Source organism: Budorcas taxicolor, chromosome X (genome assembly GCF_023091745.1).
Source record: "Budorcas taxicolor isolate Tak-1 chromosome X, Takin1.1, whole genome shotgun sequence".
NCBI lineage: Eukaryota > Metazoa > Chordata > Mammalia > Artiodactyla > Bovidae > Budorcas > Budorcas taxicolor.
The window spans coordinates 2358374-2385197 of NC_068935.1; the positions used below are offsets into that span (position 1 = coordinate 2358374).

The window sequence follows — 26824 nt, forward strand, 5'->3', positions numbered from 1 at the left end:
GTAACAGCAACAGCAACTGTAGCAGGTCTTGCTTTGCATCAGGGCATACAGACTGCTGATATTGTCAGGGAATGGCATAAAGATGCTCATTTATTGTGGCAACAACAGCATGATTTGGACTCTCAACTGGCTACTGATATATTGAATTTACAACATACTGTTTCCTGGTTAGGAGATCAAGTGACTGTGTTAGCTACAAAGAGTGTGTTAAAATGTGATTGGAACTCATCTCACCTATGTGTAACCCCTGTTCCCATTAATATGAGTGAGGGTTGGGAAAAGGTAAAAAGGTCTTTAGTGGGACACCAAAATGTAACTGCTAAAATTATGGAATTGGAACAAACTATATTGTCAACTTTTAGTAAGACGCTGCCTGATATTCTTGGTTCTGATATACTGAAGACTCTTCAAGAAGGATTAGATAACCTTAATCCTTTAGGGCATGTATCTACATTGTTAACAACATCCTTTGTGAATACTTTGTTAATTGTTGCTTTATGTTTTATTGCTTTTATAGTCTACCAGCGCTGGCAAAAAGGGAAACAATTAAAAAAAGAAGCTTTGCGTATTCAAGCACTTATTCAGCATCTACAAGAAAAGAAAGGGGGAGATGTAGGGAACAAGGTATAAAGAAGGTTGAGAAGTGCTTGCAAACGAGACTCTCAACCAGGGCTGAACATTCTTGAAAACGAGATGTTCTGCCCAGTGTAGGGAACTAGGTTTAAGGAAGGTTGAGAAGTGCTTGCAAACGAGACTCTCAACCTGAGCTGAACATTCTTGCAAACGAGATGTTCAGCTAAGAATCCTGTTTGTTCCCGTGGGAAAAGAACATTTCTTGCACACAAGGATGTTTCTCTGATTCCTCAAAAGGAACAGACCCAGGGACAAAACGGATTCTAAGTTGATAAGGAAGTTCCCCAAAACAAAGTCTTAGCTGCAGTAAATAAGTCAAGGTAAAGGTTATCTCGCCCTGCGCCTGCGCACTGTATAGTCTCTGAATCATAGTGCTTGGCAGCTTGCCCTGTAGGTTGTTGTGCAAAGGATATAAAATAAAGGAGCTGTAAGAAGCAAGTGTTAAAATATAAAGATTTAAACCACTCTGCAGTGTTGGTGTTTCATTCCGTCGCCGGCAGAGATTCCTTAAAAAATTGCAAATAGAGCTGCCTTATGATCCAACAATCCCAGTGCTGGGCATACACACCGAGGAAACCAGAATTGAAAGAGACACATGTACCCCAATGTTCATCGCAGCACTGTTTATAATAGCCAGGACATGGAAACAACCTAGATGTCCATCAGCAGATGAATGGATAAGAAAGCTGTGGTACATATACACAATGGAGTATTACTCAGCCATTACAAAGAATACATTTGAATCACTTCTAATGAGATGGATGAAACTGGAGCTGATTATACAGAGTGAAGTAAGCCAGAAAGAAAAACACCAATACAGTATACTAACACATACATACGAATTTAAAAAGATGGTAAAGATGACCCTGTATGCGAGACAGCAAAAGAGACACAGATGTATAGAACGGACTTTTGAGCTCTTAGGGAGAGGGAGAGGGTAGGATGATTTGGGAGAATGGCATTGAAACATGTATACTATCAGGTAAGAAACGAAGTGCCGGTCTATGTTCGATACAGGATGCAGGATGCTTGGGGCTGGTGCATGGGGATGATCCAGAGAGATGATATGGGGTGGGAGGTGGGAGGGGGATTCAGGATTGTGAGCTTGTGTACACCCGTGGTGGATTCATGTCAATGTATGGCAAAACCAATATAGTATTGTAAAGTAAAATAAAGTAAAAATTAAAAAAAAATACTAAAAAAAAAGAAAAGAAAATGACACAGGGTGAAAAGATGACAATTATATGTAAAAATAAATTATAGAACAGGTAAAGGGAATGAGTAATGCTGGGGTAGAAATTGAGCAGATAGAATTTTTTTAAGCAGTATGATCAGAGAAGGCCTCAGATGAATAAAGACTTGGATAATGATCTCTGCTTGGAATGAAAAAGGAAGATACTGTTGGGTACTGGGAAGAGAAGTGATATGAGCAACATTGCATTTAAAGGGATAAGTCTGGCTGTGGTGTAGGAGATAGAATGTAAAGGTGCAAGAAGAGAAACAAAGAGAATCTTCAGAATGCAGACCAACAGGCTCCTCTGTCCATGGGATTTTCCAGGCAAGAGTACTGGAGTGGGGTGACATTGCCTTCTCTGCAGAATGGGACAAAATAATAGCAAATGAAGCAACTGACAAATAATTAATCTCAAAAATATACAAGCAACTCCTAAAGCTCAATTACAGAAAAATAAAAGACCCAATCAAAAAATGGGCCAAAGAACTAAACAGGCTTTTCTCCAAAGAAGACATACAGATGGCTAACAAACATATGAAAAGATGCTCAACATCACTCATTATCAGAGAAATGCAAATCAAAACCACAATGAGGTACCATTTCACACCAGTCAGAATGGTTGTGATCCAAAAGTCTACAAGCAATAAATACTGGAGAGGGTGTGGAGAAAAGGGAACCCTCTTACACTTTTGGTGGGAATGAAAACTAGTACAGTTACTATAGAGAACAGTGTAGAGATTCCTTAAAAAACTGGATTTCTGTGTGTTGATTGTATATCCTGCAACTTTACTATTTTCATTGATTAGCTCTAGTAATTTTCTGGTGGAGTCCTTAGGGTTTTCTATGTAGAGGATTATGTCATTTGCAAACAGTGAGAGATTTACTTTTTCTTTTCCAATTTGGATTTCTTTTATTTCGTTTTCTGTTATGATTACTGTGGCCAAAACTTCCAAAACTATGTTGAATGGTAGTGGTGAGAGTGGGCACCCTTGTCTTGTTCCTGACTGTAGGGGAGATGCTTTCAGTTTTTCACCATTGAGGATAACGTTTGCTGTGGGTTTGTTATATATCACTTTTATTCTGTTGAGGTATGTTCCTTCTATTCCTGCTTTCTGGAGAGTTTTTATCATAAATGGATGTTGAATTTTGTCGAAGGCTTTCTCTGCATCTATTGAGATAATCATATGGCTTTTATTTTCCAATGTGTTACTGTGGTGAATTACTTTGATTGATTTGCAGATAATGAAGAATCCTTGCATCCCTGGGATAAAGCCCACTTGGTCATGGTGTATGATCCTTTTAGTGTGTTGTTGGATTCTGATGGCTAGAATTTTGTTAAGGATTTTTGCATCTATGTTCATCAGTGATATTGGCCTGCAGTTTCTTTTTTGGGTGCATCTTTGTCAGGTTTTGGTATCAGGGTGATGGTAGCCTCATAGAATGAGTTTGGAAGTTTACCTTCCTCTGCAGTTTTCTGGAGAGTTTGAGTAAGATAAGTGTTAGCTCTTCTGTAAATTTTTGGTAGAATTCAGCTGTGAAGCTGTCTGGACCCGGGTTTTTGTTTGCTGGAAGATTTCTGATTACAATTTCAATTTCTGTGCTTGTGATGGGTCTGTTAAGATTTTCTATTTCTTCCTGGTTCAGTTTGGGAAAGTTGTAACTTGCTAAGAATTTGTCCATTTCTTCCATGTTGTCCAATTTATTTGCATATAATTGCTGATAGTAGTCTCTTATGATCCTTTGTATTTCTGAGTTGTCTGTTGTGATTTCTCCATTTTCATTTATAATTTTATTGATTTGATTTTTCTCCCCTTTTTTCTTGATGAGTCTGGCTAGTGGATTGTCAATTTTATTTATCCTCTCAAAAAAATCAGCTTTTGGCTTTGTTGATTTTTGCTATGGTCTCTTTTGTTTCTTTTCATTTATTTCTGCCTTATTTTTTTATGATTTCTTTCCTTCTACTAACCCTGGGGTTCTTCATTTCTTCCTTTTCTAGTTGCTTTAGGTGTAGAGTTAGGTTATTTATTTGACCTTTTTCTTGTTTCTTGAGTATGCCTGTATTGCTATGAACCTTCCCCTTAGCACTGCTTTTACAGTGTCACACAGGTCTTGGGTTGATGTGTTTTCATTTTCATTCTTTTCTAGGCATATTCTAATTTCTTTTTTGATTTCTTAATTTCTTTGTTGGTTATTCAGCAGCATGTTGTTTAGCCTCCATATGTTGAAATTTTTAATATTTTTTCTCCAGGTACTGAGATCTAATCTTACTGTACTGTGGTCAGAAAAGGTGCTTGAATGATAGTAAAGTTGCAGGATATAAAATGAACACAAAGAAATCCCTTGCATTCGTATACACTAGTAAATGAGAAAATAGAAAGAGAAATTAAGGGAACAATTCCTTTCACCATTGCAATGAAAATTTAAAAAAAAAATACTTAGGAATATATCTACCTAAAGAAACTAAAGACCTATATATAGAAAACCATAAAACACTGATGAAAGAAATCAAAGAGGACACTAAAAGATGGAGAAATATACCATGTTCATTGATTTGAAGAATCAATATAGTGAAAATGAGTATATTCCCCAAAGCAATCTATAGATTCAATGCAATCCCTATCAAGTTACCAATGGTATTTTTCACAGAGCAAGAACAAATAATTTTACAATTTGTATGGAAATACAAAAAATCTTGAATTGCCAAATAAATCTTGAGAAAGAAGAATGGAACTGGAGGAATCAACCTGCCTGACTTCAGGCTCTATTACAAAGCCGCAGTCACCAAGAGAGTATGGTACTGACACAAAGACAGAAACATACATCTCTGGAACAAAATAGAAAGCCCAGAGATAAATCCATGCACCCATGGACACCTTATCTTTGACAAAGGAGGCAAGAATATACAACGGAGAAAAGACAATCTCTTTAACAAGTGCTGCTGGGAAAAGTGGTCAACCACTTGTAAAAGGATGAAACTAGAACATTTTCTAACACCATACACAAAAATAAACTCAAAATGTATTAAAGATCAAAACATAAGACGAGAAACTATGAAACTCTTAGAGGAAAACATAGGCAAAACACCCTCCGTCATAAATCACAGCAAGATCCTCTATGACCCACCTCCCAGAATATGAAATAAAAGCAAAAATAAACAAATGGGATCTAATTAAAATTAAACTGAAAAGTCTTTGCACAACAAAGGAAAAAATAAGCAAAGTGAAAAGACAACCTTCAGAATGGAAGAAAATAATACTAAATAAAGCAACTGACAAACAATTAATCTCAAAAATATACAAGCAACACTTGCAGCTCAATTCCAGAAAAATAAACGGCCCAATCAAAACACCCGTGGTGGATTCATGTCAATGTATGGCAAAACCAATACAGTATTGCAAAGTAAAATAAAGTAAAAACAAAAATTAAAATAAATAAATAAATAAATAAATAAGTACTCTTACTCAAAAAAAAAATGGGCCAAAGACCTAAACAGGCATTTCTCCAAAGAAGACATACAGATGGCTAACAAACACATGAAAAGATGCTCAACGTCACTCATTATCAGAGAAATGCAAATCAAGACCACAGTGAGGTACCATTTCAGAGCAGTCAGAATGGCTGTGATCCAAAAGTCTGCAAGCAATATATGCTGGAGAGGGTGTGGAGATAAGGGAACCCTCTTATAGTGTTGGTGGGAATGCAAACTAGTACAGCCACTATGGAGAACAGTGTGGAGATTCCTTAAAAAAAACTGAAAATAGAACTGTCATATGACCCAGTAATCCCACTACTGGTCGTACCCACCAAGGAACCCAGAATTGAAAGAGACACGTGTACCCCAATGCTCATCGCAGCACTGTTTATGATAGCCAGGACATGGAAGCAGCCTAGATGTCCATCAGCAGACGAATGGATAAGAAAGGTGTGGTACATATACACAATGGAGTATTACTCAGCCATTAAAAAGAATACATTTGAATCAGTTCTAATGAGATGGATGAAACTGGAGCCGACTATGCAGAGTGAAGTAAGCCAGAAAGAAAAACACCAATACAGTATACTAACGCATATATATGGAATTTAGAAAGATGGTAAAGATGACCCTGTATGCGAGACAGCAAAGAGACACAGATGTATACAACAGTCTTATGGCCTTTTGGGAGAGAGCGAGGGTGGGATGATTTGGGAGAATGGCATTGAAATACATAAATTATCATATGTGAAATGAATCACCAGTCCAGGTTCGATGCATGATACAGGATGTTCGGGGCTGGTGCACTGGGATAACCCAGAGAGATGGAATGGTGAGGGAGGTGGGAGGGAGTTCAGGATGTGGAACACATGTACACCCATGGCAGATTCATGTCAATGTATGTCAAAACCAATACAGTATTTTAAAGTAAAAAAAAAAAAAAGACTACATATAATTTGAATAAGAGTATGGCCAAACCAATACAGTATTGTAACATAAAAATATAAATAAATAAATAAATAATTTTTTAAAAAAAAAGAAGAAGAGAAACAGAGATATCAGTGACAAAGCTAGGTGTGAGATGATGATGGCCCAGAACATCAGAACAGGGTGGTAGTAGTGGATACAATGAGATACTGTCAGATTCTAGATAATTTTATAAATGATAAGACATATCATGTAAGAGGAAGAGATAATTAAAGAAAGGCTCTTAGTGTTTCAGCTTGAGCAACTAGAAGGATAGAATTGCTGTCTAACAAGATAAAGAAAGCTGTGGATGGAGCAGGTGTATGTGTGGGGAGAAATATCAACAGTTCACTTTTGGGAGAATTGAGTTTAAGATGTCTTTTAGACATTTAAGTGGAGAAGTTGAGTAGGCAGGAGTCTGGAGTTCAGGAAAGAAGACTGGGTTGAAGTTATAAATTTGGGATTTTGTGAGAATTAAATGAGGCAATGTATATACAACACTGAAAGTAGCATGTAACACATAATAAGAACTAGTTTTATATACTATAGTAAAAGTATCTAATCATAGTATCAAGAAATATAATTCTCATTATCTGTCTAGCACAGTGCCTGGGTCTTAGTATGCTTCATATATGTGTATGACATAGTCAAAGATGAACGCTTCAGACTACTGTATATGTGTGTGATTTTTGAGAGTGCAACACAGAGAGTGACCATAATATGATTCCTTTTCATTTTAAATGAACATTTTCTAAGTTGTTTTTTTTAATTTAAATTTATTCATTTTAATTGGAGGTTAATTTCTTTTATAATATTGTATTGGTTTTGCTATACATCAACATGAATCCGCCACAGGTATACACGTGTTCCTCATCCTGAACCCCCCTCCCTCCTCCCTTCCCGTACCATCCCTCTGGGCCGTCTCAGTGCACCAGCCCCAAGCATCCAGTATCATGCATCGAATCTGGACTGGCAATCCATTTCATATATGATATTGTACATGTTTCAATGTCATTCTCCCAAATCATCCCACCCTCTCCCTCTCCCACAGAGTCCAAAAGACTAGAATTGAGAGACACGTGTATGCGAGACAGTCTTTTGTATTGGTTTTGCCATACATCAACATGAATCTGCCACGGGTATGCACATGTTCCCCATCTTGAACACCCCTCTCACCTCCCTCCCCGTATCATTCCTCTGGGTCATCCCAGTGCACCAGCACCAAGCATCCTGTATCCAACATCAAACCTGGACTGGCGATTCATTTCTTATATGATATTACACATGTTTCAATGCCATTCTCAAATCATCCCACCCTCTCCCTCTCCTACAGAGTCCAAAAGACTGTTCTATACATCTGTGTCTCTTTTGCTGTCTTTCACAAATATTTGTTGAGAAATTTATCTAGGCTACTTAGGCCCCAAACACAAACCTCTGCTTCAGGTTTATTGCCTTCTCTCTCCTATTTAAAAGATTCAAAGAAGATTTCATTACAAAAAGACAATACATTCACTCAAAAATTCAAAAACCGAAGCCATATAAAAGAGTGTGTACATTGAAAAGCCTTGCTTCCATCCCTGTTCCTATGCATTCCCTCTACTGCATTGTCAGGAGTTGGAAAACTTTCTGTAAAGGCCCAAGTAATAAATATTTTAGGCTTGCAAGCCATGTGGACATTGTTGCAATTATTCAATTCTGCCATTGCAGTGCAAAAGCAACCATAGACAATATAGACAAATGGCATGGCTGTGTTCCAACAAAACTTTATTTGTAAAAATAGGCAACAGGTCTGCTGGCTATAATTTTCTATTCTTGCTATAGGCAATCATTTTTTTTAGTTTATTCTTTTTTTATGAAAATGCAAGCAAGTGTAAATATATATTTTCATACTCGTTTCTTATATTAAGTTAATCTAAGACATACTACTTTTCATATCTTGAAACAGCATTTTATTACATATCTTGAAAATTTTTCTGTATCAATATATAGAGAACTCCCTCCTTTTATCTGTTTGCATTTTAAATACATCATTTCATACGTGTGACAGTATATGTAAAGGATAAATTTATAGACTTGGGATTGCTGGATCAAGAGGTAAATACATATGCAATTTTGGAAGATATTGTTGGATTCACTGTTAACCATTTTCACTTTCAGCACAATATATGAAAGTGCCTGTTTTAAATTATGAAATGCTTCATGAATTGGTATGTCATTCTTGTTCAGAGGCCATGTTGATCTTCTCTGAATTATTCCAATTATAGCATATATGCTGCTGAAGTGAACACCACAAAGTCATTTTAATTTAGTAATGGTTGAATGATTCTGGGTGGTGTGCAGCCAAATACAGGACAAATTATAAGACTCCTCTTTCCATTTAGCCTGGAGATGAGAGAGAGAAAAGGTTTCTTCTGGACAGCAGCAGGCTTTTTTTTTTTTTTTTTTTTTTCAGAGTGCTGATTGGAAGGGAGCCTTAAGTTCTAGCTATATATGAATCTGTGCACTAGCTAATGAGGACATAAATGGCCAGAGTGGTGGAAAGAGTTAATGAACACCCCATCCTTTGAGAAATTGTGCATAAAGATAGAGCTCTCTGCTGACTGTAACCAATACAGACTGCAGTAGGATTCAGCCAAAAAAAGAAGGAATGATGTGGAGCTGGTTAACAGCAGAGGCAATCTGGTTAAGATCAAGTAAAACATAATTTAAAAATAATAAAAGAACCAATATTTATTAAGCAGAGTTTATAGGCCAAGCACGTTGTCAAGCTGCATATTAATTGTCACAATAATCCTATGAAATAAGTATTTTTAAAATATTTTTTACAGATTTTTTTTTTTTTTTTTTTTTTTTTTTACTTTTTACGGATTTTTAAACCAAGGCAACTTGCTTAATGTCTTATGCCTTATAAATGTTGAATTTAGATCTGGTGTCTGCAGCATAGGATCTTTTCTACTGGACCTAATTGACTTGCTGTCTGCCTGGGGGAATAATTTCAGAATTCGTTGAGAAAAGAATGATAGAAATTTGACAGAGTCTAGTGGCAATTATATATATATATATATATATATATATATATATATATACACACATATATATTTGATTTTATGAAGAATTCAACCCATATTAAGAAAGAGGTTTTTAAAATGATGATTGCAGTTAACATTCTGGTGCCCAAAGTAGTCAGAGTAGGCCTTTAGCACACCTTGCATTCTTGTCAATTGCAGGTGCCACTGGCTATGCTTCCCCTTTAAACTTTGGAACAGATACTTGAGAGTCATTTCAAAGACAAAATTTTCCAGACTTCAGAAAGTCTTCTGACCTGGCTTAGAGACTGACATCTTGGAATCTTACATAGAAAACTTCAAGTTTTGTCCTTTGTTTGCTATAATGGTTTACCCTCATTTGGCTGCTGAGCTGTTTTAGAAAGCTGCCAGGCAAGCCTGAATCTCTGGCCACTGACATTCATCAGCTGTTTTAGCTGCTTGCCAGGAAAAGTTACTTGAGCTGTGGTAAACCCAAGTGAAGTGGTTTCAACTGTAGCTATATCCACTCTATATTTTCAAAGCCTAATTAAAGATTGCATTTTTTTTAATCCTACAAGGTCAGTTTATAAACTGTGGTAAATAATTCTCTAAGAATAATGTTTCTTCTTTGCACAGACAAAATAATATTCTCTAGATGTAACTGTAGAAAAGGAAGCTGTCTTTTGCCCTGCCATTCAGTCTCTACTTCAAATGACTGTGTGATTCACTTTCACCAGGATTGAAGGCGAGAAGAAGGGTTGGTCAGATGCTGAATAACTGGGCCCCTTCATGGAGACTTTAGAGCAAAGTATTCCCTCTGCTTTTTTTCCCACTGCAACTTGCAAAAGGCTGCCTATTTTGCAATTCTGGTGTCTAGATTCCATCTCATGATTAGAGATTATGCTAAATAATAAAAAAAAATTTTTAAGGGCTAGAAAGCTCTTAGTTGAACATTTGTTATGTGTCTGCCTGTATTAAATACATTTTACATGTATTATCTCATGTAAATATCCTAGGCTTCTCTGGTGGCTCAGCAGTAAAGAGACAGCCTGCAATGCAGGAGATGCAGGCATGATTCCTAGTTCAGGAAGATCCCTTGTAGAAAGAAATGGCAACCCACGCCAATATTGTTGCCTGGGAAATCCCTTAGACAGAGGAGGCTGGCAGGCTATAGTCCATGGTTTCACAAAAAGTTAGACATGACTGAGTAGCTAAACAACAATAATCCTATGAGGCAGGTCCCATTCTTATCCTTACTTTAAAGTGAGGAAAATAACTCAAAAATTTGTTCATGGATGTGAACTTGTCAGACTCCAAAATTTGTAGCAATATTGGATAGCTTTACTGACATCTCTATAAATATTTAAACTTGTACAATAAGTTTGATGAATACCTTTTTCATTCACGTTGCCAAAAGCAGCAATTTACGGTTCATTTGTAGTATCTGCAATGCAGTCAGCAGAGGAGCAAGACATTTGCCTCAATGAGTAAAAAAAAAAAAGTATTTTGTAATTATTTTTTTAATTTTTATTTTTACTTTATTTTACTTTACAATAATGTATTGGTTTTGCCATACATTGACATGAATCCACCACAGGTGTACATGAGTTCCCAAACATGAACCCCCCTCCCATCTCCCACCCCATATCATCTCTCTGGATCATCCCCATGCACCAGCCCCAAGCATCCTGTATCCTGCATTGAACATAGACCGGCGATTCATTTCTTACATGATAGTATACATGTTTCAATGCCATTCTCCCAAATCATCCCACCCTCTCCCTCTACCTCAGAGTCCAAAAGTCCGCTCTACACATCTGTGTCTCTTTTGGTGTCTCGCATATAGGGTCATCATTACCATCTTTCTAAATTTCATATATATGTGTTAGTATACTGTATTGGTGTTCTTCTTTCTGGCTTACTTCACTCTGGATAATCGGCTCCAGTTTCATCCATCTCATCAGAACTGATTCAAATGTATTCTTTGTAATGGCTGAGTAATACTCCATTGTGTATATGTACCACAGCTTTCTTATCCATTCATCTGCTAATGGACATCTAGGTTGTTTCCACGTCCTGGCTATTATAAACAGTGCTGCGATGAACATTGGGGTACATGTGTCTCTTTCAATTCCGGTTTTCTCAGTGTGTATGCCCAGCAATGGGATTGCTGGGTCATAAAGCAGTTCTATTTGTAGCTTTTTAAGGAATCTCCACACTGTTCTCCATAGTGGAATTTTGACATGGAGGAATTGTCTTGTTTTGCTTTCAAATAGGAAGTTGAACATGTGGAACTGTCTTTTCAGTTGGTACAAAATGGATAAATATTGGCAATTTCTTATATTTCAATATACTTGAGGGGGAATGCCCTGAAAATAGTCAGAGGTCAATATAGAAAGAGAGACAAAGTGAAGAGTCTGAGCAGGTGATCAATGTCACAGTCCAGAAAAAGCTGTACTGGAGCAGAATTCACATGGATTGAATATTCAAGCAGTTTGGTGGTTATAACTCTGTTGATTATAGGATGTAGATGATATTCCCCACCCTTTTGTAAATACTTTTTTAACTGTCATGTGTGCTCTGCTCTCTAGACTCTGAGATCATAAGGGGTTTAATTGATTATAGCACATATTAAGCATGTCTTGAAACAAATTTAATTACTCCATGTAGTTGAATCCTTGACATGTGTCTACTCAGAGGAAGTTAAGCCCTGCATAGAAATAAATATGGATCTAAATCCTTCTGCTAACCTCTCCCAGCCTCTTATTTATTTCCATCAAGGTCAGTTTTCATTCAAGCCCCAAAGAAGGACAATGCCAAAGAATGTTCAAACTACCACACAATTGCACACATTTCACATACTAGCAAGGCAATGCTTACAATAGTATGTGAACTGAGAATCCACATGCACAAGCTGGACTTAAATAAGGCAGAGGAATCAGAGATCAAATTACCAACATTTGTTGGATTGTAGAAAAAGCAAGATAATTCCAAAAAGTATCTAATTCTGCTTCACTGACTATGCTAAAGGCCTTGTGTGGATCATATCAAACTGTGGAAAATTCTTAAACAAATGTGAATACCAGACTACCTTACTTGCCTCCTGAGAAATCTGTATGCAGGTCAAGAAGCAACAGTTAGAATTAGGCATGGAACAATGGACTGGTTCCAAATTGGGAAAGGAGTACATCAGGCTGTATATTGTCACCCTACTTATTTAACTTATATGCAAAGTACATCATGCAAAATGCTAGGTTGGATGAAGCACAAGCTGGAATCAAGATTACTGGGAGAAATATTGATAACCTCAGATATGTAGAGGATACCACCCTTATGGCAGAAAGAGAAGAGAAACTAAACAGCCTCTTGATGAAAATGAAAGAAGAGAGTGAAAAAGTTGGCTTAAAACTCAACATTCAGAAAATTAAGATCATGGCATCCAGGCCCATCACTTTATGGCAAATAGTTAGAGACACAATGGAAACTGTGGCAGCCTTTATTTTCCTGGGCTCCAAAATCACTGCAGACGGTGACTGCATCCATGAAATTAAAAGACACTTACTTCTTGAAAGAAAAGCTATGACAAACCTAGACAGCATTTTAAAAAGCAGAGACATTACTTTTCCAACAAAGATCTGTCTAGTCAAAGCTGTGGTTTTTCCAGTAGTTCTGTATGGATGTGAGTTGGACCATAAAGAAGGCTGAGCACTGAAGAATTGATGCTTTTGAACTGTGGTGTTGGAGAAGACTCTTTATAGAGTCCCTGGGACTGCAAGATCAAACCAGTCAATCCTAAAGGAAATCAGTCCTGAATATTCACTGAAAGGACTTATGCTGAAGCTGAAACTACAATACTTTGGCCACTGAAGTGAAGAGCTAACTCATAAGAAAAACCCTGATGCTGGGAAAGATTGAAGGCAGGAGAAGAAGGGGATGACAGAGGATGAGATGGTTGGATGGCATCACTGACTCAATCGGCATGAGTTTGAGCAAGCTCTGGGAGATGGTGAAGAACGAGGAAGCCTGATATGCTGCAGTCTATGGGGTCATAAACAGTTGGATACAGCTGAGGGACTGAACAGCAATCGCATTGCAGGAATGTGCTATAATCTATGCAGCTAACCCAAATGGATAGATATTAGGTTGTTTTAGGTTATATGATATTATAAACAGTGATAGAATGAACATTTTGTGTGTGTGTGTATATATATATATATATATTTTTTTTTAATTTGTCAGATTATTTCCTAAAGATAGCATCTTGAAATGGGATATTTTTGGAATAAAAATATGCATTTTAAGGCTTCTGATTTATATGATCAAAATGCATTTGCATGTTTTCCTGTTTTTATACTTACACCATGTTTGTATGAGTGGACCCATTTTACCCATACAGTCATCAGCACTAGGGATTATTAATTCTTTTAAATCCTTGTTAGTCTGCTTTAGGAAAAACAGCATTTTGTAATTTTTTTGGTATAATTTTGTCACTACTAAAGTTATAACATTTTACTCATGTGTTTTTAATCATTCATACATCTTTTTTGAAGTGCTTATTAATGTCCTTTGTCCACTCTTCTGTAATGGAGCTTAGATATTTCCTGTTAATTTTTGAGGGTTTTTATATATTCAAGTCATTAATCATTTATCATCTATGTTGCAAGTATTTTCCCTATTTAACCTTTTAAAAAAGTTGTGATGTTCTAAGTTATAAATGTGTTTTTCATTTTAGTTTTAAAAGTATTTATTCATTTATTATTATTATTATTATTATTATTTTGCTGTGCCAGGTCTTAGATGTGGCACATAGGATCTTTGATTTTTGCTGTGGCATGTGTGAATTTTTAGTTGCAGCATGTGAACTCTTAATTATGGCATGTGGGATCTAATTCCTTGACCAGTGATCAAAACCAGGTCCCTTGCATTAGAGCATAGAGCTTTAGCCACTGGACCAACAGAGAAGCCCCTACTGATAAGTGTTTTAGTGAAATAATATTTATTTGTTCTTTCATTTCTGGTTTCTAGTTTTGTGCAATGTTTGGAGTTCTATATTTACTCCAAGATTGCACATGTATTCATTCATGTTTCTATCCAGAGCTTGCATTTAAATTGTTTATTCATCAATAATTTATTCTAGTGTAAGGGGTTAAGTATTGATCTAATTCTTTGTCTCTGGTCAGCTAGCTGTTCCAGCATGTTTTCCTTTAACATTTATAATAACACATTGATCATATGAATGTATACAAATGTTAAAATATGGGCTTTGGAGTCTGAACTGGATTTAAACCTCAGCTCCATCAATAAAATACATGTTGGGCTACTTTGAGTGAATCATGTAAGTGCCCCAATCTTCAATTCTCATGTGACCAATCATTCCCATTTGTGGGTGGCTGAAAAATATCCAGGAATTCTGTATTTTAAGTGCCAGAATTGGAAAAGTCATGAGGAAACAAAGATGGCTGGTCATGCTAGGTTTTTCTTTTGTAAAAATAATATCATTATCTAACTGAAATAATTATGAGGATTAAAAGAGATAAAAAGAAAAGACAATCCACTTACTTGGAAAAAATACTTGCAAAGTATATGACCAATAAAAAATTAATGAAAACTGACCTTTTCCAGTCCTGTGGCCACTGCTGAGTTTTCCAAATTTGCTGGCATATTGAGTGCAGCACTTTCACAGCATCATCTTTCAGGATTTGAAACAGCTCAACTGGAATTCCATCACCTCCACTAGCTTTGTTCATAGTGATGCTTTCTAAGGCCCACTTGACTTCACAGTCCAAGATGTCTGGCTCTAGATGAGTGATCACATCATCATGATTATCTGGGTCATGAAGATCTTTTTTGTACAGTTCTTCCATGTATTCTTGCCACCTCTTCTTAATATCTTCTGCTTCTGTTATGTCCAGACCATTTCTGTCCTTTATCGAGCCCATCTTTGCATGAAATGTTCCCTTGGTATATCTAATTTTCTTGAAGAGATCTCTAGTCTTTCCCATTCTGTCGTTTTCCTCTATTTCTTTGCATTGATGGCTGAAGAAGGCTTTCTTATCTCTTCTTGCTATTCTTTGGAACTCTGCATTCAGATGCTTATATCTTTCCTCTGCTCCTTTGCTTTTCGCCTCTCTTCTTTTCACAGCTATTTGTAAGGCCTCCCCAGACAGCCATTTTGCTTTTTTGCATTTCTTTTCCATGGGGGTGGTCTTGATCCCTGTCTCCTGTACAATGTCACGAACCTCATTCCATAGTTCATCAGGCACTCTATCTATCAGATCTAAGCCCTTAAATCTATTTCTCACTTCCACTGTATAATCATAAGGGATTTGATTTAGGTCATACCTGAATGGTCTAGCAGTTTTCCCTACTTCCTTCAATTTAATTCTGAATTTGGCAATAAGGATTTCATGATCTGAGCCACAGTCAGCCCCCGGTCTTGTTTTTGTTGACTGTATAGAGCTTCTCCATCTTTGGCTGCAAAGAATATAATCAATCTGATTTCGGTGTTGACCATCTGGTGATGTCCATCTGTAGAGCCTTCTCATGTGTTGTTGGAAGAGGGTGTTTGCTATGACCAGTGCATTTTTTTTGCAAAACTCTATTAGTCCTTGCCCTGCTTCATTGTCCATTCCAAGGTCAATTTTGCCTGTTACTCCAGGTGTTTCTTGACTTCCTACTTTTGCATTCCAGTCCCCTATAATGAAAAGGACATCTTTTTTGGGTGTTAGTTCTAAAAGGTCTTGTAGGTTTTCATAAAAATATTCAACTTCAGTTTCTTCAGCATTACTGGTTGGGGCATAGAATTGGATTACCGTGATATCGAATGGTTTGCCTTGGAAACGAACAGAGATCATTCTGTCGTTTTTGAGATTGCAGCCAAAGGTCAGTTTTCATTCCAATCCCAAAGAAAGGCAATGTCAAAGAATGCTCAAACTACCACACAATTGCACTCATCTCACATGCTAGTAAAGTAATGATCAAAATTCTCCAAGCCAGGCTTCAGCAATACGTGAACCGTGAACTCCCTGATGATTAAGCTGGTTTTAGAAAAGGCAGAGGAACCAGAGATCAAATTGCCAACATCCACTGGATCATGGAAAAAGCAAGAGAGTTCCAGAAAAACATCTCTTTCTGCTTTATTGACTATGCCAAAGCCTTTGACTGTGTGGATCACAATAAACTGTGGACAATTCTGAAAGAGATGGGAATACCAGACCACTTAACCTGCCTCTTGAGAAATCTGTATGCAGGTCAGGAAGCAATAGTTAGAACTGGACATGGAACAACAGACTGGTTCCAAATAGGAAAAGGAGTACATCAAGGCTGTATATTGTCACCCTGCTTATTTAACTTCTATGCAGAGTACATCATGAGAAATGCTAGACTGGAAGAAACACAAGCTGGAATCAAGACTGTCGGGAGAAATATCAATAACCTCAGATATGCAGATGACACCACCCTTATGGCAGAAAGTGAAGAGGAGCAAAAAGCCTCTTAATGAAAGTGAAAGAGGAGAGTGAAAATGTTGCCTTAAAGCTCAACATTCAGAAAACGAAGATCATGGCATCTGGTCCCATCACTTCATGGGAAATTGTTGGGGAAACAGTAAAAACAGTGTCAGACTTTATTTTTGGGGGTTCCAATATCACTGCAGATGGTGACTGCAGCTATGAAATTAAAAGATGCTTACTCCTTGGAAGAAAAATTATCACCTACCTAGATAGTATATTCAAAAGCAGAGACATTACTTTGCCGAATAAGGCCTGTCTGGTCAAGCCTATCATTTTTCCTGTGGTCATGTATGGATGTGAGAGTTGGACTGTGAAGAAGGCTGAGCGCCGAAGAATTGATGGTTTTGAACTGTGGTGTTGGAGAAGACTTTTGAGAGTTGCAAGGAGATCCAACCAGTCCATTCTGAAGGAGATCAGCCCTGGGATTTCTTTGGAAGGAATGATGCTAAAGCTGAAGCTCCAATACTTTGTCCACCTCATGCGAAGAGTTGACTCATTGGAAAAGACTCTGATTCTGGGAGGGATTGGGGGCAGGAGGAGAAGGGGACGACCGAGGATGAGATGGCTGGATGGCATCATGGACTCGATGGACGTGAGTCTGAGTAAACTCCGGGGGATGGTGATGGACAGGGAGGCCTGGTGTGCTGCGATTCATGGGGTCGCAAAGTGTCGGAAACGACTGAGCGACTGAACTGAACTGAACCGAAGGATTTAATATCCATCATATATAAAGCATTCATACAACTCAACGTTAAAAAAAAAAAAAGCAATTAGATTGAAAATGGAAGAAGACCTCAATGGACAGACATTTCCCCAAAGAAGATATACAGATAGCGAACAGACACAACAAGAAAAAGTGCTGAAAATAACTGGTCCTCGGAGAAATGAAAATAAAACTGGGAAGAGACAGCATCTCACATCTGTCAAAATGGCTTCACTTAAAGGTCTACAAATAACAAATGTTGGTGAGAATGTGGAGAAAAGGGAATAATAATACATTGTTTTTGGGATATTGAAATGGTGAAGCCACTATGAAAAACAACATGGAGGTCCCTCAAAAAACTAAATATAGAATAACCATATAATCCAGCAATTCCACTACTGGATAGGTATCCAAAAAAATTAATACATGAATTTGACAAGATACATGTACCCCAGTGTTCCAGCATCATTACTTACAATAGCCAAGATATGTTAGCAACATAAGTGCCCATCAAAAACAGATAAATGTGTAAAGATCTATAAGTATATATATGAGAGTGGAATATGAGTCAGCCATAAAATCAATTATATTCTACCATTTACAGCAATATGGATGGATCAAGAGAGTATTAAGCTTAGTGAAATAAATCAGACAAAGAAAGGCAAATACTGTATGTAATCACTTATATGTGGAATATATATATGTGTGTGTATATATATATATATATATATAGGCTAAGTAATGTAAAAAGCAGAGACATTACTTTGCCAACAAACGTCTGTCTTAACCAAAGCTCTGGTTTCTCCAATAGTCATGTATGAATGAATGTGAGAGTTGGACCATAAAGAAGGCTGAGCACTAAAGAATTTATGCTTTTGAGCTGTGGTGTTGGGGACGACTCTTGAGAGACTCTTGGACTGCAAGGAAATCAAATCAGTCAATCCTAAAGGAAATCAATCCTGGATATTCATTGGAAGGATACACACACACACACATATATATACTAGTATATAGTCATGTACTATAGTTGATATTTCATCATTGTGTCTTTTTTAAAAAAATAATTTTAAAATCATAATACTATAGTCAAGATTAATTAATGTTGGTCCTTCTTTTTTTGCCTTAGAGATAATCAAGAATTTTCAAAGTGTGTGAAATCTTCACAATTTTTTTTTCATATCACATTTTACTGCAATTGTTTCTTTTCTTGACTTGTTATTACTGTATATTTTTTAACTTTTAATTTTATGTTGGGGTACAGCTGATTAACAATGTTGTGGTAGTTTCTGGTGCACAGTGAAGAGACTCAGCCATATACATGTATCCATTCGCTCTCAAACTTGCTTTCCATCCAGGCTGGCCTATACACTGAGAGTTTACTGTATTTTGAATTTCGTTTGGTGGGAAAACAAAACAAAACAAAACAAAACTCTGTGTGTGTGTGTGTGTGTGTGTGTGTGTGTGTGTGTGTGTGTATTTTTAGGAAGAGGGGAAAATCATGCAGGTAATTATTCAAACCTTGTGATACACAATAAAATGGACAGTGGAGTGAGATTCTTCTTCATTTTTTAAATAATTATTACTAAATGATCAATTTATTTTTCTTATTATACTGTATCTGATTGTAGAATTTGTATGTATTTATGTATGTGTACATTTTAATGAAAATGAAGTCATTTTATTTTTATACCTGTAATGCAACTTTTAGATTGTTACTTCTTCAGTGGAAATGCTATTTTTTTTCCAAATAAATTGACAGTCATAAGACAGATATCTTAATGATTGCATGAAAAATCTGTTATATTCTGGTCAGAAACATGCTTATAGTTTTTTTTTTTTAAGACAAATTCTAATTTTGGAAACTAGTTTACTTCTTGTTTCTGTATTCTAGATTTCATAATATTTCTTTTAAATTCATTATGAGAATGAATTGAGGAAGCCTAGTGTCCTGAAAAAGAATGAAATTTTTATATTTGTTTAGGTAGGAAAATGGGTAATAAAAGTTAAGACTTAAAACAGCAACATGATTAGAAAAAGCAACATCCGAAAGAAAGAAAACTTTTGTTACAGGAAACAGTCATGTAAATGGTATTTTGTGTTGATTCATATAATGGTTTGGGTTTCTTCAATACACGGTAATAATCCTGATTTTAATACTTCATCTTTCATTTGAGCTTTTATTGACTATATTTGCATTTCTTAGAAATTATTTTGACAGTATTGCACCTATATAATCTGGACTTGTCAATTGGAACTAAACCAACTCCAAATAAATTATATAATAACTGGACAATTAAAACGCTTCCTTCAAAACTTTTGTGAATGGAGTGGCCAAGATGGCAGAATAGGAAGACCATGAGTTCATGTCTTCCATAGGCACACCAAAGTTACAACAATGTACAGAGCAAATATCAATGAAAATAGAAGAATAGCAGGAAAAATCTACAGCTAAAGATACAAAGAAAGAACCACAAGTAGATGGGTAGAAGAGGAAGTGACACAATACATGGACACAATCCCATACCACTGGGAAGGATAATTATAATTGCAGAGGTTCTCCCAAAGGAGTCAAGGATCCAAGCTACACATCAGTATTCCAAGCCCAAAGGTCTTGCACCAGGAGGATGAGCCCTCATTATGTTTGGCTTTAAAAGTTAGTGGGACTTAATTTCAGGAGGGCCAGAGGGCTGTGGGAAATAGAGACTCCACTCTTAAAGAGAGCACACAAAATCTCATGTGCTCTGAGACCAAAGGCAGAAGCAGTCATTTGAAAGGAGGCTGGGTCAGACTCACCTGCTGATCTGGAAGATTCTCCCAGAGAGTCAGGCACCAACTGGGACTCACCGTGGTGACATAGATGCTGGCAGCAGATATTTTTTAAAGCTTACACCTCCATGAGGACACTGGTGTTGGCAAATGCCATTTTGGAATCCCCCTTTACTTTATTAGTGCTGGGACCTGGCCCACTAGTTGTCAGCACCAGTCCTGGGATGCTCCATGCCAAGCAGCTCCCTGGGCAGGGACACAGCCCCATCCACTAGCATTCTAGCTGTCTTAGGGTCCCCTGAGCCCCCAGCAACCCCAAGACAACCCCACCCCACCCCCATCCATCTGTGGTGCAACACCAACTCCAAAAAAGAGAAATAAATACTTTATGATTTTACTTATATGTGGAATCTAAAAACACAAACAAATGAACAAGCCTAACTAAACACAGAGTTATAGATACAAAGAACAAACATTGTTGCTACAGGGAGGGTAGTGGTTGGAGGATAAAAATAGATGAGGGAGTTAAGAGGTACAAAGTCAATTACAAAATAAATGAGTCATGGACATGAAGTGCACAAGTGTGAGGAATATAGTCAATAGTTTTGTGATATCCTTGCATGGTAACAAATGGCAACATCATAATGATCATATTGAAATGTACAGAATTATCAAACCAATATGTTGTGTATCAGGAAGTAACTAAGTGTTATAGGTCAGTTATATGCCCAAAACATACAAACAAACTCGTATAAAAAGAGATCAGATTTGTGGTTACTAGAGGTGGGGAATGAGAGGGAGGGAGATTTGTATGAAGGTAGTCAAAAGGTACAAACTTCCAGTTATAAGATAAATAAGTACTAAGGATGTAATAAACAACATGATAAAATATTCATTGTATGAAAGTTGTTAACAGAGTAAATTCTAAGAGCTCACATCACAAGGAAATTTTTTTCTATTTTTTTAATGTTATATCTACATGAAATGATGGATGTTCAATAAACTTATGATAATCATTTCTTGATGTATGTATGTAAGTCAAATTATTACACGGTACATTAAAATTATACAGTGATGCTTATCATTTGTATCTCAATAAAACTGGAAGGATAAAAGCAAAGAAAAACAGATAAACTTCTTCCTTCAAAAACCCTGCACCCAAATTACTAGATGGGCATTGTGGACTGTGAATCTGACTTACTCAGTACCCTTACTAATCTTTGCCAACTGCCAATACCTGGCTTTGCAATTTCTAAGTTTCTATTTTAGTGACCTTCACCAATATTATATTATAGCAACATGACTGCAAACTGAACATTGCTGTTCCTACTTTTTTTTCAATTAAAAAAGTACTTTTCTCATATAAACTAGATTGAGGAATAACTCATATACAATAAAGCATATCCATTTAAAATGTATAAACTGATGAATTTTGATACCTGTATATAGCCATAAAACCAGTATTACAATCAGGATGGAGAACACTTCTAATATTTTCCCCAAAATTCTTTCTACCTCCTTGACATTCATCCTTCCTTCAGCTCATATTTGTTTCTTTTTTCTTCAAATTTTTGCCCCCAACTCTCTGGTCACAACACAGTGTCTTTACAATTCCTTGCTTCCAGTATGCATCTTACAGGTCTCTTGATTGTTGCTTTCCTCCTAGCTCTACTTCTTTCACTAAATGTTTAAAATGGCTAAATACTTCAACTATATTCTTTCCAGCTCTCTTAATCTTCTGTTCACCTTGTCCTAGTAATCAGCATCTCTGCAACATTCAATTTTTCCCCTCTGTGATTCAGGGCTATAGAGTTCTCCTGGAGGAAAAGCATGTATCCTTTTAGATTAGATCCACTACAAATTTATGATCCTCAACTTCAGCTGTCAAGACAGCTAATAAGTTTTCTACACATTCCTAGTTGGTTCCCTTTTCTGTGCACCACAATAGCTGCTCTAAACCTTACCAATTTTATTAATATCCCTTCCCTTTCTACCCTTCATTTTAACAAAGGGTTTAGTAGCCTAACTCAGTGATATTCTTCAAAATCCCTTAGCTTTCAAATATGTCTGTACTTTCGCATCTATCTGTCTCATTTAATTTTGTCTCAGAGGAAGATGGGCTTCTGTTCTCTTCTAAAGATAACCTATCCTTGGTGCTCTTGAACTCATACCTTCCATTTCCACCAGAACTTTATTTAATCTATTATCCTCTTTTTCTTATATAGCTAACCTCTCTACCCTTTTCTCCTTCTTTCTTTTCTCTCTCTTTTTTTTTACCTCTTCCCTCCCTCCCGTTCCTCTTCTTTTTCCTTCCCCCACCTCTTCATTTTCTCCTAATTAGTTTCTGTATATGGTTATCTGTTATGACAATTACAACCAAGAGCCAAAAATAAAAATCTCCCTAGCTGTTAGCCAGTTTCTCTTCTTCAACACACAGATTCCTTAAAAAAGATATCTGTGCTCACTGCTCTACTTTTTACCCTTATTTACCCTTCTTCCTATTCTATTGTGGTTCCTGCCAGTATAACTCCGTCAAAATGTTCTTGAATAGTGGCATTTAGTTAGCATTTATAAACTGTCAGGTATGTAAGAGATAGAGCCATGAATAAGACAAAGTCCCTGCTTTCATCAAGCTTACATTCTGGAGAAAGGAGACAGACAATAAACAAACAAGTAAATGCACAATGATTTATTTGTGAGACACAGCCCAGTGCCACAATGGGAAAAAAAAAATAGTGTAAGATGACATAAAGAATGACTGAGAGAGGGTTACTTAGCCTGACTGATCAGAGAAGGCCCCTTTGAGAAACTGTCATTTGAGTTGAACCCTGAATGATGGAAGAAATTTATCATGTAAAAATCTGGGAGAAAAATATTCTGAAATTGGAAACAGCCAGGGGACAGAGCAGTTTAACTATGTCATAAAAAGCTAGGTCAAGAGTGGGAGAAATTGATGTTTGAAAGCTAGGTACCGGTCAGATCATGTAGTTCCTGTGTATCTGGTGAATACTCTAACTCATCCAACTGTGATGAGAAATTATTGAAGAGTTGAGAGCAGGGAAATTGCATGATCTGACTTGCCTTTGTGAAAAAGATTACTCTGGCTGCTGATAGATAATTGACCATACTGGGGCAGGAACCGAAACAAAGAAACCAATTAGTAGGCTGTTGCAGTATTATGAGTGAGTCATGGTGGTGTACCAATTACCTGTTCACTTTTGTGCCCTTGCTCATGCATTTCTTTCTGTGTGGTGAACTCTGATTCATAATTCAGCTCAATCATTACCTTTATGGAAAGTATCCTCCAATCTCCAGTCACTGTTCACTAGATATAAATAACTGCTTCTTCATCTGGGTTCATATAGAGATTAGATTCCATGTACAAACCCTGGAATTAGGTTGCTTGAAATGGGATCCTGCTTTTACCTCTATTGTGAGTCGATTTGTATGACGTTAAAATTCATATTTAGAACTGGACACGGAACAACCGACTGGTTCCAAATAGGAAAAGGAGTACGTCAAGGCTGTATATTGTCACCCTGCTTATTTAACTTCTATGCAGAGTACATCATGAGAAACGCTGGGCTGGAAGAAGCCCAAGCTGGAATCAAGATTGCCAGGAGAAATATCAGTAACCTCAGATATGCAGATGACATCACCCTTATGGCAGAAAGTGAAAAGGAACTAAAAAGCCTCTTGATGAAAGTGAAAGAGGAGAATTAAAAGATTGGCTTAAAGCTCAACATTCAGAAAAAGATCATGGCATCTGGTCCCATCACTTCATGGCAAATAGATAAGGAAACAGTGGAAACAGTGTCAGACTTTATTTCTTGGGGCTTCAAAATCACTGCAGATAGTGATTGGAGCCATGAAATTAAAAGAGCTTACTCCTTGGAAGGAAAGTTATGACCAACCTAGATAGCATATTAAAAAGCAAAGACATTACTTTGTCAACAAAGGCCAGTCTAGTTAAGGCTATGGTTTATCCAGTGGTCATGTATGGATGTGAAAGTTGGACTGTGAAGAAGGCTGAGCACCAAAGAATTGATGCTTTTGAACTGTGATGTTAGAGAAGACGCTTGAGAGTCCCTTGGACTGCAAGGAGATCCAACCAGTTCATCCTAAAGGAAATCAGTCCTGGGTGTTCATTGGAAGGAATGATGCTGAAGCTGAAACTCCAATACTTTGGCCACCTCATGGGAAGAGTTGACTCATTGGGAAAGACCCTGATGCTGGGAGGGATTGGGGGCAGGAGGAGAAGGGGACAACAGAGGATGAGATGGCTGGATGGCATTGCCAACTCGATGAACATTAATTTAGGCAAACTCCGGGAGTTGGTGATGGACAGGGAGGCCTGGTGCGCTGTGATTCATGTGGTTGCAAGGAGTCGTATATGACTCAGTGACTGAACTGAACTGAACTGAAAATTCATATGTTGAGATCCAATCCCCCAGTGCCTCATATCATGATGTTATTTGGGAATAATGTCATTGTAGAAATAATTACTTAAGATGAAGTCATACTGCAGTGAGTTGGGCCCCTAATCCAATATGACAGCTGACTAAGAAAAAGGGTAAATTTGGACAATGACATGCTCAAACAAGAACATCATATAAAGATAAAAGTGACATGGGGATTGGATCTCAACATATGAATTTTCAGTTCAGTTCAGTTCAGTTCAGTCACTCAGTCATATACAACTCCTTGTGACCACATAAATCACAGTGCGCCAGGCCTCCTTGTCCATCACCAACTCCCGGAGTTTACCCAAACTCATGTTCATCGAGTCGGCAATGCTAAATAATGCCAGCAAACCAACAAAAGCTAGAAGAGCAGCATGGAATGCATTTCTTTCTCAAGGCCATGAGAAGGAATCAGCCCCACCAACATCTTGATCTCATCTTCTAGCCACCAGAACTTCAAGACAATAAATTTCTGTTGTCTGAGTGACCACTTTGTAGTACTTTGTTACTGCAATCCTAGTGAACTATCAGATTTTGGTGCAGCAGTGGAACACTTCTGTAACAAATATCTAAAAATGTGGAAGTGACTTTGAACATTCCAGCTGGGTAAGGAAAGGTAGAGGATAGGAGAGTTTTGAGGCTCTTGATAGAAGAAGACTAGATTACCTTGAGGAGATTGATGATAGAAATATGGATGTTAAAGGAGATTCTGATGAAGATTCAGAATGAAAAGTGATTTGTAGAGAAAGCTTTTATTGTCAAAGAATACATATATCATCATGACAAGAATGCTGTAAGAAAAATTAACATTAAAGATACTTCTGCTGAAATCTTTGGTAAAAAAAATAAGAAAACGTTATTGGAAACTGGAGTAAAGTCAACCCTTATTATAAAGCTGCAGAGAACTTGGCTAAATTATGTTTTGTTGAATGAAAAGTAGAACTTATAAGGGATGAACTTCGATACTTAGCTGATGAGACGTCTAAGCAAAGTGTGGAAGATGTTGCTTTGTTTCTTCTTGCCACGCATAATGTGAAAAAACATTAAAAAACAAGGACCTAGTGCATAACAGTATAATACAGGGAACTGTATTCAATATTTTGTAATAACCCATATAGGAAAAAAATCTGAAAAAAGATATTTGTATTTGTATAACTGAATCTCTTTGTTGTACACCTGAAACTAGCACAGCACTGTTAATCAAATATATTACAATATAAAATAAAGTTAAAAAAAGGAACCATAACTTGAAGGTTTGAGAAATTCTCAACCTGTCCATATTACTGAAAATGTAAAAAAAGTACACTGTGGAAAGAACATTAAGGTTGTGACTGGACAACCATTTGCTAAAGAGATTAGGTGTGTGCCTTTTGTATCCAATCACCATCTCAGGAGAAATGTTGCCACCTTGGACTGAAGGAGACAGAGGGGAGGAAAAGAAGGAAGGTTGCTAGACTCCTGAGATTATATATGAAGGAAATAGATCTATAAAGATATTTGGGTGAAAACTGTGTTATCCTTCAGCAAAGTGACCCCAAAAGTGTTTCAGTGGCTAGCCTGGTTCCATGAGGCAAGGCTGCCACTTAGGGCTGAGGATACAATGTCTGCATACAGCCCTGAGAAGACATGGCTAGAACTCTAGTTGGTGCAGAGGACAGAGCTTCAAGTCAAAGATGATTATTCTTAAACAGTAAAAGTTAAAGAAATTTATCTACTAGCTTTTGGACTTGCTAGGGGCTTGTGACCCCCTTTTCCTTCTATTTCTCCCTTTTGGAATGGGAAGATCTATCCTGCACCTTTCCTACCACTGTATTTTTGAAACACAAAATTTGTTATCTGGTTTTCCAGGTTCACAGATAGAGAGGGATTTTGCCCCAGGATGCATCTTACCATGAGTCTCACCTATACCTGATGTAGATGATATGTGAATGAGTTTTTCAATGTCCGCTTGATACTGGGTAGGATGGATTAAGACTTTTGAAGATGTAGAAAGATGATGAATGCATTTTGCATATGAGAAGGATATGCATGTTTGAGGGCTAGAGGATGG

General features: G+C 37.1%; 1 non-coding gene across 1 annotated transcript; it reads right to left on the reverse strand.

Moving 5' to 3' along the window:
* Nucleotides 1-8486: 8486 nt before the first annotated feature.
* LOC128070738 (U6 spliceosomal RNA) lies at nucleotides 8487-8593 on the reverse strand. Its single transcript, XR_008201706.1, has one exon. It is a non-coding gene; the product is annotated as a U6 spliceosomal RNA (small nuclear RNA).
* Nucleotides 8594-26824: the final 18231 nt, after the last annotated feature.